Below are 13,349 nucleotides of genomic sequence, written 5' to 3' on the forward strand. Positions count from 1 at the left end.
CAGCTTTTAAGTTACATTCCATCCTCAATACAGATTGTTACAAAATTGTATTAACGCAATTCAGACATTGCTTTCACACTGCAGCAAAAAGTCTTCGCTGCAAAAGTTTAACATCATGAGAGAGACAAGGTAGTTGAGATAATATCTTTTATTGGACCAACCTTCTCTCTCTCATATCTTGGGATCAATACGGCTACTGTGCTGCATTTAATGCTATGTTACTTTGAGAATTACTGGCTATACACGACTGAACTGAAATGGAATCATTTCCAGCTTTGCATCTTTAACTGAAATAACATGTGACAGAGCAAAGGAACATTTTAATGAAATTGACAGATAAATTTTATGTCTAAGATTGTAAAAAAAAATAAAAAAATCTTGTATTACTTGAGAACCTGTATGTAATCATGTAACTAAAGAATGTATTATAAATACATATGCACAAGGCAAGAGAGTTTAAGAGTACCTATTATTATTTATGGTATGGTGGAGCTTAAAGGCTCCAACCAACATGCGATGGGGTTGGGCACAATCCAGACACACGAGAGACATTCCCTGCCCAAAGCTAGGAAATGCAAGCTAAGGCTGCATTAGTCTGGATTCATTCTTGCTGGCATACAGAAGTGTAAACTGCACCTCCCTGCACCAGGGAGTTCACTGTATGCTGGGGGGATTCACCCCACAGGAAGGGCAGCTTTAGTCTCCAATAGGAATGCTATAGGAGCCCTGGCAATGGAGTCTGCTGAAACCCCTTCCCCACCTGGCCAGATCTGCCCATTCTTTGCTGTTACCTGAAGCAGCCGCCTGCCCCAGCGGACGGGAGGTGGCAGACACTTCCCACTGCATTCAGTTCACCTCAGGCCCACAGCCAATGCATGGAATTTGAAGAACCCCAAGGCAAAGGAGCTGAGATCTGTAAGTATTGACTTGTAAAAACTGTAGGCTAAATAGCAATGAAGGAAGGAACATGACATATGTCTGTAAGTATCTGAAGGATGTAAGCCCCAAAGAGACAGGCTATACAAAAATAAATTGAATCTGAGTAGCAAGAGAAATGAGGCCTTTTATACTGGTGAATGCAGTCTTGATGGAACCCTCACTGATTGGGACATTTAAAATTAGCTTGGACAACATGCTCAAAAATGCACTATAGGAACTATCCTGCCCTGGCTGAGGATGGAGCAGAATAAGGCTTTTCCACCTCTAACTTCTATAGTTCCTAAGAAATGCTGCAAGATGCATGTACTGGGGGAATGCCCTAACTCTTGGGGCACTGAACAAGATCTTTAATGTTATCCCACTAAGTATTTGCAGGTGTTAGCATAACTATTTTGAGTCGGTACAAACCTGAATCAGTTCTGGGTCATTTCTCTTTGGAAGTGTAGCTCTACTTTCCTCACACGCGATAGTTTGTTCCATGTAGGGAATGGGGATTTCTTGAGAACATTTGCATTGGTTTCTATTCCCCAGGCAAGGATCAACTGTAAACCCTCTCTCTATGCTCAAAGAACTCTTAGGTGCTTTCTGCTTTGACTTGAAGCAGTTATAATAGTCATTTGATGTGCCAAGTTTTTGTGTAGCAGCCGGCTGGCAGGATGGGCAACAGTTGTGGTGATATATAGAATACTCCGGTAGTGTTTTCTCTCTCCCACAGTCTTCAGAAGGTGTTGCAGTATATACCCCATGTGCACAAACTTGCTGCATGGTGGCAGCATCCATATTGCTTCCGATATTCCTGCATTCACCCATTTCCATTCGCTTCCCTTCTTTTAGGAGTTCATCTGTCATACCCTTTGCTGGAACACTGTTTTCAAAGTAAGACTGCGTGTTAGCGAACTGCCCTCTTGTGGCTTCTTGCTTGTGTAGGTTTTCCAAAGATGACTGAGTTGGAAGAACAGACTGGTGACTGTACCAGTATGTTTCATTCATGTTAGTTGGTATTTCTCTATGGCAGCACACGCTTGCTGGCTTGGGTTTGCAGGGTCCTATACCAGTAGCAGGGATGCCTCTGGTTGTCTTAGAAACTGACTGGAAAATATCTCCACTAGGGAAGAGGCCATGTTGTGGCATCTGTCCGCATCTGCAAAACATGAGTTTCTTCAGGATGGAGTCTCCAGAAGGAACCTGGGCAGCCTCAGAGTCCAGTTTCTCCAAAGGTACATTATCAGCCTTAAACTTATTCCTCTGCTCTGGTGACTGCACTAAATTACTGATATTCCCTGTATAAGGAAAAACCGAGGGGCTCAAATTGTCTTCAGGATGTAATGTCCCATCTATGGGACTCTGACTCTCTCTTTCATCTTGGAGAAATGGGGCAGTTAGACTCCTCCTCTCAGTCAAGGGAGGTGGACTCAAAAGACCTTCCTCTTTTATTTCTGGATCACCTGCAATGGAAAAGATCTCCTCTTTACATGGTGACCTCTCATGTTTCTTTTGTGCCCCAGGCCACCCAAAACAAAAGTTCAGAATGCTCTGCATCTTCAAATCCTTTTTTCTTTTGGCAGGAGAGATGTACTGAGTCTCCTCAGTAGTGTCTCTATCACTTAGCAGAGACTGTGCAGAAAATCTACGTGTTACACCACCACCTCTTTTGGATGATTTTCTGTTAATGCTTAGGGATTTCTCAATGTCAGAATGTCTCCGCTTTGGATATAGGTTGACATCCAAGTGACACAGAGGACTGCAATGACACTTAGCTTCTGATAAGGGCACGTTATTCAATGTATCTGTTTCTGTTTCTTTCACAGTTTTGTAGTTCCCAGGTTTTTGCTTGAAAGGCTCAGTATCCAAAGTCTTTGCGTTGTAAAGGTTGGAAGAGAGGCAGGGTTTGTTTATAAATCTTAGATCTCGCTGAGTTTCTTTGGGTTTGGTATACACAACAGGATGTCTTGTGGATCTGCAGACTTTTAACTGATTTTTCGGCTCTTCAGAGGGCTTTTTAATGTATCTCCCCTTTCTACAAGGAAATTTTTGAACGTTATGAGAAGGAGAAGGCCAAACTGTATCCTGTGTATCTTCAGAGGACACAAAGAACTGTTTGGCAGACAGGGGTTTAAATACAGAAGATGCTTGTTCTATTTGAGCTCCGGGAATATCAGAATCAGATGAATCTGTCTGTGTTTCCAGAGACTCATTGGCTTCAGGACCTGAGACTTCTTGGAGTTCTACCTGCCCAGTAAATGGAATAGCTTGCTTTTGAGTGTCAATATCTAAGTGCTCAGATTTTGGAACTATAGAAATATGTAACTTGTTAAAATATTGGTTAAGCTCAGGTTCTTTAAGTTTGAAAGCTAAGGCAGGTCTACTTGAATCTCCTCTGACTTTTCTAACCTTTGAAGAACTAATATATTTTGTTTCAGCTCCCGCTAATGAAACAGATGGAACTGAGTAACCTGCTTCCAATGCTAGAGATATAACAAGTGTTGATGAGGTAATGGGCAAACACCAATGCTTGGTTGTCGGTGGTTTGACATTTATATCAGTCACTGCTTCAAAAGGACAATGTAAATGTCCATTCACCAGTTCACCAGACAATAAATCTTGATTGGCAATGCTTTCAGTATTATGAAACACAGCAGTTTTCTTCTTGTCCAATTTTCTGTTTCTTTCTTCCTTGAACGGTGACTGTTTTGAACATTCACAGACAATATATTCACCAGAGTCCTCCCCTCTACAAGAGAAAGAAGCTTGCACAGCTTTATTGCACTTTGAGATTGGAGCAGAATCAGCTGATAGGTGCTTTCGATGTAGCTTATTAACTATGTAAGCTTTCTTGATTGTGAAAAAGGCTGGCGCCTGTGTTGGTTGCTCAGGACTGAAGAGCTGGGGGGCTTCACTTTTGGAAAGCAAATCCTTTTGAGAAGATATGACAGACCTTGATTGAGGCACTCTGGCTGAACAACTTGCAGATGGGTGATCAATTGTCTGATTTCTTTTAAATCTAGAGGGTGGTATGAATTTTGGAGCCTTTTCTTTTTGACTCCCCTTAGAATGTTGTGATTTTTTTTCTTGTAATAGAAGACAGTTCCGGCAGGTATTTTTTCTGCTGGTTTGATTGTTTCCTGAGACCAGATAAGCTTCTGTCAAGTCATTAGTGCTTTTGTTTTTTTCCCTCTCTTCTCCTAGTGAATGGTACTGACCCTTTGTATCAGTGTCAGGATGAAGATCACTTTCACTGTCAGAGGCAGTTAAATCTAGAAAGGAAACGTTTAAAAGTTATTTTCAACTAAAAATGATTCTTTACAATACAACAATTAAAAAATATATCACAAAGAATCATTATCTCTCACCATATTAACTAATGGCAAGATATATTACTAAAAAGTATCAGCAACAAATGCACCACAGAGAAACAGTCATATTACCTTTTTTAATAATTCACTATTTATTCTTCAAACCAAGACACTCATGAAAGTTTAGACAAGATTTTGTAGTCTGACAGTCATTTTACCTTTGCAGCTACAACGATTAAGTGAAAAGCTTCCTTCCCAGGAACAAGAATAAAAATCAGATTCATTTGCAATGTCACACCATGCTGAGTTCTTGTTGGACATAACACCTAAAATATAAACATATTATAAGAAGCTTTGAAAAAATAACACTTTGGAAAAAGGAGGTTGATGCCACTGACTGGAAAAAAAAAAAAGCTGACTTTTGTAGGGATTTCCAAATAATTAAATAAGCTTCCTGCCTAATTCATCCACTCCTCACAATGTATTCAATAGGGTATCAACGATTATTTGGAAAGATAAAGAGAGATGGAGCCCTCATGCTACCTCTTACATGCAATCAGAGTATGACTCTGTGTCTTGCTTTATAGTAGCTTTTCAGAGCCCTGGTGATATTATTCTGGTTTTTAATTTGTATTTTGGTAGTGGTAGTGTACCAGGGCCTCGTTGTGCTGTACAAGCAACACAAAAATATCTTCCCTAAAGAGCTAGGGTTCTTTTATTGTTAGCAAAAGAAGAAGAAGAATGCCACTATCACCACTGTGCTGTAGAAGATGCAGAAATCTGGCATAGGATTCAGAAGCTACTACATAACTACACAGCTTTTCGTAGAGATGGAAACATAAAAGATCTGGTCATCTGGTTCTTTTGCCATCTATTAAAGCACCAGCAGTTCTCATTTAAAGACAGGTGACATAACACAGTAGTGCTCGGATGTGAGAATTAATCTATATTCAGTCAGAAAAAACAGGGATCTATTCTTATCTGGGAGCAGCAGCTTTGGTAAAACAGTGCTTAAAGTGTGTGCCTCAGCAACCTGGTGCAATTAAAAAGTAATTTTTTTTGCATGGTCTGCAGCTAGGCAGGCCACGTGTCCAGTTTTAAACTAGACAGTCCTGCTTTTGTCATGTCTGTCCCCTGTCCAGCACTGAGGCAAAACCAGATGTGGCTTTGTCCAGTATCATATGGGCAACACCAGAATGGAGAGCATGCTGCTCTGTCCCCGCCAGCGTGATCTTGGAAGCGCTAATGTAGACTGCACCGGTGGCATTTTAACACCCTCACAAATAACCCTGCTTACAGTAGATCCAGCTGACAGGTGTTAAAAATGCTGGCAGCCCATCTACACTACTCCGCCATTGCTGCCACAGAGTTACAATGGTGTTAGTGGTATAAAAAGAAAAAGTCAGTGGAAGGCAAGTGCCATTAATAATCCAACCCAAGAGAGAAAGCATTGAGCTTACAACCTGCAGAGAAAAGAGAAAATTCCTTTAATATCTGGGCCTTCTTGAGCTTTGTCTACACTACGACAAGTATATGGATACTGAACACTGCTTAGCTGTGCCTGTAGCTATGGACAAATTGCATTCAGCACCATTTCAGTAATGGTGGCTAAAGCCACATTAGCCTTTCTGAAGTTGTGCTGAACATGGTTGGTCCTTGCTTAAGCTGAACAGTGTTTAGGTCCTATTCAGCTGACAAAGGTCAACTGTCACCAAAGCGGAGTTACATCAGCAGAGAATCTGGCCTTTGATCTTTAGACTTCCCAGAAACCCTGGAGGGGTTTGCCTAGGATGCATTTTCTTATGGATATGGTATGAACAGTTCAACAATTTCACATGAATGGAAATACATCTGAGTTTCAATGAACCTATTAGGTTAGCTGAAAAGGGATTTGAATAACCTTAATCCACTCTTCCACAGGCAGAGGTGGGACGGGACCTGAGAGGTTCAAAAGAACGAATGATACATGGTCCCTCTCACAACACTGTGGGGATGTCTTCAAGTTCCCAGGCAACAGGGATAAGGCTGGAATCTCTAGGGAGAGGGGTTTATAAGGTTTGTTATGTGAGTTGTGCTGAAAAACAGGGAACAGGTTCTGAACTGGTGCCACAACAAAGCACAGTTTCCTCTCCCCTGATATTTATACCTCTGCAGCATTCTGACAGGAGAGAGATACTCAGGGTGAGCTGTAATTAGGAGCAGTTTTAGTACAGTTCAAATTCAGGGCTGGCATAAGTCCTCTGACTTCACACAAGGGCTCTCCCCACTGCATAGGAACTCCCAGGCTGCCTGCCCCCCGTGCACCCCAACCCCCGCCAGCCCCATGGGGAAAGCTGCCCCCCCGTGCACCCCAACCCCCGCCAGCCCCATGGGCAGAGCTGCCCCCTGTGCACCCCAACCCCCGCCAGCCCCATGGGGAGAGCTGCCCCCTGTGCATCCCTAACCCCCGCCAGCCCCACAGGCAAAGCTGCCCCCGACCCCGGCCCTGCCCCTTTGGGTCGGGCTCCGCCCCTCTCACCCGCAGGCTCCGCCCCTTCCGCGGCTCATGGCCTCTGCTCCCCCGTTTCCGGAGGCCCCGCGGGGATGTGCATGACGTAAGCATGCCTCACATTGCAGCGGGGTGACGTCACACGGCACTGTGATGGAGCCGCTGCGCCGCGCCCGGGACCTCGGCCTGGCCTACGGGCCGCCCCGTCCCTGCCCCCCCCCCCCCCCCCCCGGACTATCCTCCGCGCCTCCAGGTACCAGCCCCTCCCCCTCGGGCTCAGCCCCCCAGCTGGGGCTTGCCGCACATGGGGGCTGCCCGCCTGGCCCTGCAGCCAGAGGCCCCTCCGCAGGTCCCAGCCCCCCACGCCAGGGCCCCTGTCAGGAGACTTCCCTGCCCCCTGGGCTGTGTGGCCTGGCACAGGCCCGCCCTTGGCACTCAGGCCTGCCAACCCGCCCGTGAGGGGCAGGAAGAACAGGGCCAGAGGAGAGGCTCAGGAGACAGAGCCCAAGCGCCAGCTCAAGCTTCCGCCCGCATCCCCGGAGGTCGCTGCCTTGTGCAGGTGAAGTGTGCAGAGTGCGGCGCCTTCCCCGTGCCCCACCGCACTCAGAGACTGGAACAGTTCAGCAGGGCCTGTCTACACTGGGAAATTATTCCAGGGGAAGGTAGGGTGTGAATTTAAAGCACTCCAGCTATTCTGGAATAACTCCTTGTATGGACACCCTTATTCTGGACTAAGAGAGCCTTTTTCTGGTTTTCGATCTGGGGGTAAATGGGCACACCTCCCATTAACTCCACTGACCTTGTACTGGATGTCACTGGGAGTTGGGAGCACTTACACCAGATCTGAATTTGGTCCAAAATATGGCTCGTGATTCCGTAGCAGGCACCTCGGAGCTCCATGTTTGTCTCGCTGATTCCATTTCCAAAGTGCTGAATCAACAAGTTAAAAATCTGATATTTTGCCAATCCGACAAGTTCTGCCTGGAACACTTCTGGTCCACACATTGACAACCACTAAGATGCTGCAAACAGTACTTAGTTCATCATTCTGATGATGTGTGAGGCAGAATAGACTCCAGCTTTCTCACCCAAGATCAGGGAGCAGCAGATACCACTGATTCGGTCAACTTAATATACCCTCTCTACACACAAGAACACCATACATCATTCGAAAGCTTATTATGTGTCCTTGAAGATGAGGTCTGATGTGGAGCTGTCAAGTGGTGCCCTTGCCATAGAAACAGGGATAAACAATGACACCATCAACACATTAAATTGACCGCTTTGAAATATTTGCATTAGTTTCTGTTAGTTTAATGACTATGTATTATTTCAAGACATAAAATTGGATTTTTTTTTACCTCAAAGCATCACAACAATGTTCTAAAGGATAAAACAAAATGAATAATACATTTGTACAGGTATCATTGAAATTTAATAGCACTGCTGACATTTCTATTCAACATCATCATCATCTTGCTCACTGTTATGATTTCTGTTGCAAGTGTCTGAGTTAGCACAGGCTTTATTCTCTTGGTATGAACACAGTGCTGTGCAGGGAAGATTATTCTGACTACAGCTACAGTTGCTTTTCTCAAGTATTTTTCATGGTAAGTTGGTGCTGGATGTTTTCTAGGTTTTGCAAATGCCACATAAGAGAATCTGCCCAGGTAGAGTGACATTTTTCTCCACACTTCAGTGATATTTCTTGTGATGCTGGACTATCTGCAGACTGTTCTTGAAATACCACTCTATCCATGGAATGAAAGATAATATTTCCATCAAGGGTCTCTATGTTGATTATGTTAACTCCTTCATGGATGAGATTTCCATAGGTGGCGCATGAAACCCCCTTTGGGGAGACTAGCCCATGGCCCTGCCCCTTCCACCCCCTCCCTCGCTGGAGCCTCGAGCCCCCTATTGTGGCTGGAGAAGCCCTACTCCAGGTGGCCCAAGCCACTGGCCCCAGCCCACCTCAATCCCGGGCCACCAAAGCATTGGGCAGCCCCAGCGCCAGGTGGCCCCAGCGCCAGGTGGCCCCAACCCCAGCCCAATGGCTGGCCTGCCTCAGAGGCAAAGCAAGGGGCAGAGGCTGAGCAAGGGCAGGAAGGGGTGCTGCAGTGCCCACCCAGGCAAGGGCCATGGGTCTTTGTGGGACACAGCAGGAGGGGGTGGGGTCTTGGGGCAGAGCCTGGGTGGGGCCATGCCTGGCTGTTTGGGAAGGCTAAGCCTTCCCAGGCCCATGATACCAGCAGCCCATGGAGATTTATATCACCATGTAGTGGCACAATTCCATTTGGAATGAACACGCTTCCCTGGAATTTTTCCACTTCAGTTTTTGCAGCACTAGTGATGAATTGCCTCAGTTCAGAATAACTGATTATATGAATGAAGGTGCAGCCTGTCAGTTAAATTACGAGACCCAGACTCATTGTATAGCTGTGCAGCAAGGCTTATGTGCAGTGGCGTGTTAATTTTGGAACTGTTAAATCTGATGTGCTCTGCAACTGAGAGTATCATCTTTGAATGTCTTCTAAAAGATGATACTCATTGCTGGTTGAATTATATGCTTTTTTATCTATCAGCTAATGGGAGAACTCTTGCACCAAGTGGGACACAAAAGTAGATGACTTCTCTAAACTACAATCACCTGGCTTTGGATAATATTCTGAGGCTTTCATTTTGACTATTTCAGACCAAAGGATTGAAGTGTCATTATAAAAAATCACTTGGTCATTTGAAAGCTGTCGTCAGGCTCACTCACCAGAAGAACATCAACCAAACATTTGGATGACTTAAGTTCCTGCTTCAGATTACTAGCAGCTTGGATAGCATCAGCTAATATTATTGTGCTATATAGAACAAAGATAGACTTGCCTAGTTCGTGCTGTGCATGGAATGAAATTGCAGAACCTGAATGTTTTGCCTATAATTTGCTATTGGAATAGTTTGCGGTTTCTATATTTGAGGGAAGTAGGGCTTTATATCTTTGTAGCAGCTTGGCCAGGAGAAGAGCTTTCTTGTTGGATAATGATCTTATATCCATCTCTTCAATCAACTGATTAAAATGCAGTGTTGTAAGGTGGCTGTATTGTTGGAGTGTAACTAGATGGTTTTACTTTAAAATTCATTTTACTCAAGTTGGAAGAAAGGCATGTTAAGTGATAAACTGCATCCTTAGCAATCAAGCCTCCACACATATTCTGCACAACATATCATCATCTTCTCTTTGAAGTGCTGCCTCTCTTAAATTGGTTGTTCTCTCAAATGTTTCTCTTTTATGAAGTTTCTTGCCTTGTGTATTTTTTATCAAGCAAACAATGCAACGTGATCAGTCATTGGAGGACGTGCATACCCTGGAAGCAGGTGAACGTGGTGCTCTTTGATCAGATTGTCTGTTTTCTTTCCTGGGTTCAATACAACTCTGACATGTGCCAAAGTTGATTTTCTAGTGTATTTCTGAAAGCAGCCCGTCATAGAGTATTGGTGGCACATCATCTAAACTAGAAAAGGCATCCAGTAGCTGCTAATACAATGAATCTCTCCAGGCTTCTGCTGCCAGCATTACAGAATTCTGTCCAGCATTGGTGGCTTTTGACAGTTGTGCATTGTTTTCATTTCCTTGACAAACATTTTTCAAAGTTTGTGGAGAATCTTTCTCTTCAATGTAAACTTTAAGTGGCTTGTATGCTCCATGTCCTCATGTGCTGTAATTTACTTGTAGAGTTAAAATTCCCAAAGTATATCATTAGCTTTACTATCACCACTAGCACCGTTTTTATTTTTTTCAAGTGAACAGACTTGTGCCAATGTAGATATAAATTAGATCTGTTAGTATCAAAATTGCCATTATTTAGTGAGCACTTTGTTTGAAGCCCAATATAAAGCTGTGTATTATCATCTCTAACACTAACACTGTCCTGTGCATGTCACTGAATTAAAAGCTAGCATCTAGAATATTTCAAAGGCTAGTATTGCATGCATAGGCAATTACAAATTAAAACCTTTTATCAGGCAGACTAGATGCCACATGGCATGTACAAAAGCTTACAAATGGAGAAGCTTTACATTAGGAATTCATGTACATTTATATTTACTCAGCACAAACTGTGGCACCCAGTCTATTACTGCTAGTGCGCAACCTTCAGAGTGAGACTGATCTGTTCTGCAAATTTCAATTGAAAATATAGAAAACTATTAGTATCACATGTGAGATACTCTGACAATTAAGAATATGTGACGTTAAAGCATTTCATGTTAGTATATTGGAAAATGTTGCTATTTGCCATTCTTGCCACATGCTAAACAGCTTAATCATTCCTGAAAAAAATATTTGCCCATGCAAAACCAATACAAATCTTTTAATACATTCTCCTTTGGTATCTGTAACCAATAAACACCACATTACGATGTTAATTTTAACTTAAACAGTTTAAAAAAAAAAAAAAGTCAGTCATGTTGTAGTGTTTCTGGAACTATGCAAAAAATGACACTTTCTCATTTTGGGTACCATTGTTTCACCTCATCGGCAGGCTTACAGCACCACTTGAGAGTGCTACCTTGTACCTCATCTAAATGTACATAAACTAAGCTTTCAAATAATATATGATGTGAATGTGTGTAGGGTGGGTACATTAAACTCCAAAAAGATGGCCCTTTTTGGAGAATTGCCACATGCCTTGCAACTGTGGTTGGCTCTTAAGTTAATAGGAATAAAATTTTGTATTTGTCACCATCAGCTCCAGCTCTGATATACACAGAGCATACCTGCTGAGTATGAAGATGCATTTTTATGCCTCCTTTTCTGCAGGAGTTCCTGGGTGGCAGGGATTCAAGCCTTTGATTAACTCTGGCTTTTTTCCTAGCACCTGTGAATCAAACTTTCTCCCTATTTATAGGAGGATTTTTTCCTGAAAAATGTATTCGCATCTGTCACTACATTGAAGTATAATGCCCCCTAGTTAATCTGTGCTTCACAGCAACCAAAACAACAAAACAGGCGTTGCTACAGCACTAGACTTTGAAACGGAAGACCCATGGCATGCAATAGTGAGATCAGTAGCTCACTAATGACTGGTACACCAGAGTCTTCTTGGCCAGACAGTGGCAACTGGAAATGTCACTGCTTGGTCGTTCATGAGCTTAATCAGAGCTCTTACAAGCAGTGAGATCAGAGAAGTACAGACCAATAATGCTGATGGGGCTGAAGCAAGGTGTGGATGGGCTCTGCAGTGCTGTCTCTTTACCATGTGTAAAATATCTGCACCATGACCTTTTTGATCATGGGAAGCAGCTTGACACCAGTTAGGTCTGACACCTTCTTGTACTTGAAGTATCCTTCTGTTGAGCAGGTACTTTGGATCAATGGTTCTCAACCAGGGGTACATGTATCTCTGGGGGTACACAGAAGTCTTCCAGGGGGTACATCATTTGCCTAGTTTTACAACAGGCTACATAAAAAACACTAGCAAAGTCAGTACAAACTAAAATTTCATACGACTGATTTATACTGCTCTATATACTATACACTGAAATATCAGTACAATAGTTATATTCCAATTGATTTATTTTATAACATATGGTAAAAATGAGAAAGTAAGCAATTTTTCGGTAAGAGTGTGCTGTGACACCTTTGTATTTTTATGTCTGATTTTGTAAGCAAGGGTTTTTAAGTAAGGTGAAACTTGGCAGTACATTAGACAAATCAGCCTCCTGAAACAGGTACAGTAGTCTGGAAAGGTTGAAAGCCACTGCTTTGGATCATTCGCAGATCTCTTAGCATGCATGGACCTCAGAGAAAGGAAGTGTGTCTTCACCCATCTGAATGGTTCTAAGGCAGAGCTTCCCTAGGTGTTCTTAAAAGCCACACTATCATTAAAAAGTTTTTTCCCCTCCCAAATATCTCATTCTTTCCTCAGTGCCAGGAAAACCTACTTCATGAGCGACACCACTCACCATTTATCTATACAGGTTTAATTCAATAGATGAAGATTCACCAACTGCAAAGAGCAGACATTCGTGGAGGTGCTGAGTGCTTTTAAATGAAAGTGTTTTGCTTAGATTCTTTCTCTCTGGCTAGTGTCTCAGTTTTTTCTTAAAATCTCCCACACTTGCTGTAGTATTGGTGTAGCTCCAATGGTGGGACTGCGGTTATAAGCTCTTGGCCTGTATTTTTAGCACAGTGTCCACTAAATCTGCATTAAGCAGAATTGGGCAATAGTGGTAAAAGCAGATGTAGCCGGTCTATGTTAGTGCTCCCACTTTCACTAGCCCCAGGGGAGCTGAGCCAGTCATAGCAACACTGAAACCTCTGAGGTTAAGAAAAAGTTCAGCATTAAACACAGCATCCCAGACTGGGGCCACGGCGGAACCTACTATCAACCTGTGGATCACTTTCTGTCTCAAGACGTGCGCCTCCACTGCCAAAAATTGCCCTAGTAATTCTTCAGTAGTGAGAGAAGTTGGAAGCATGAAGCAAAGCTGTGTAGCTAGCGGGGAGACCTTTGTAGCTCAAAAGCTTGTCTCTCTCGCTACCAGAAGTTGATCCAACAGAAGGAATTACCTCCCACCTTCTCTCTCTAGGTACTGAGAAGACATTGAACTGAGAGGGGAAGAGACTTCAAGGGCTG

This window comes from Emydura macquarii, unplaced genomic scaffold, assembly GCF_026122565.2.
Source record: "Emydura macquarii macquarii isolate MOO-44397 ecotype Brisbane River unplaced genomic scaffold, CSIRO-AGI_Emac_v2 contig_1483, whole genome shotgun sequence".
NCBI lineage: Eukaryota > Metazoa > Chordata > Testudines > Chelidae > Emydura > Emydura macquarii.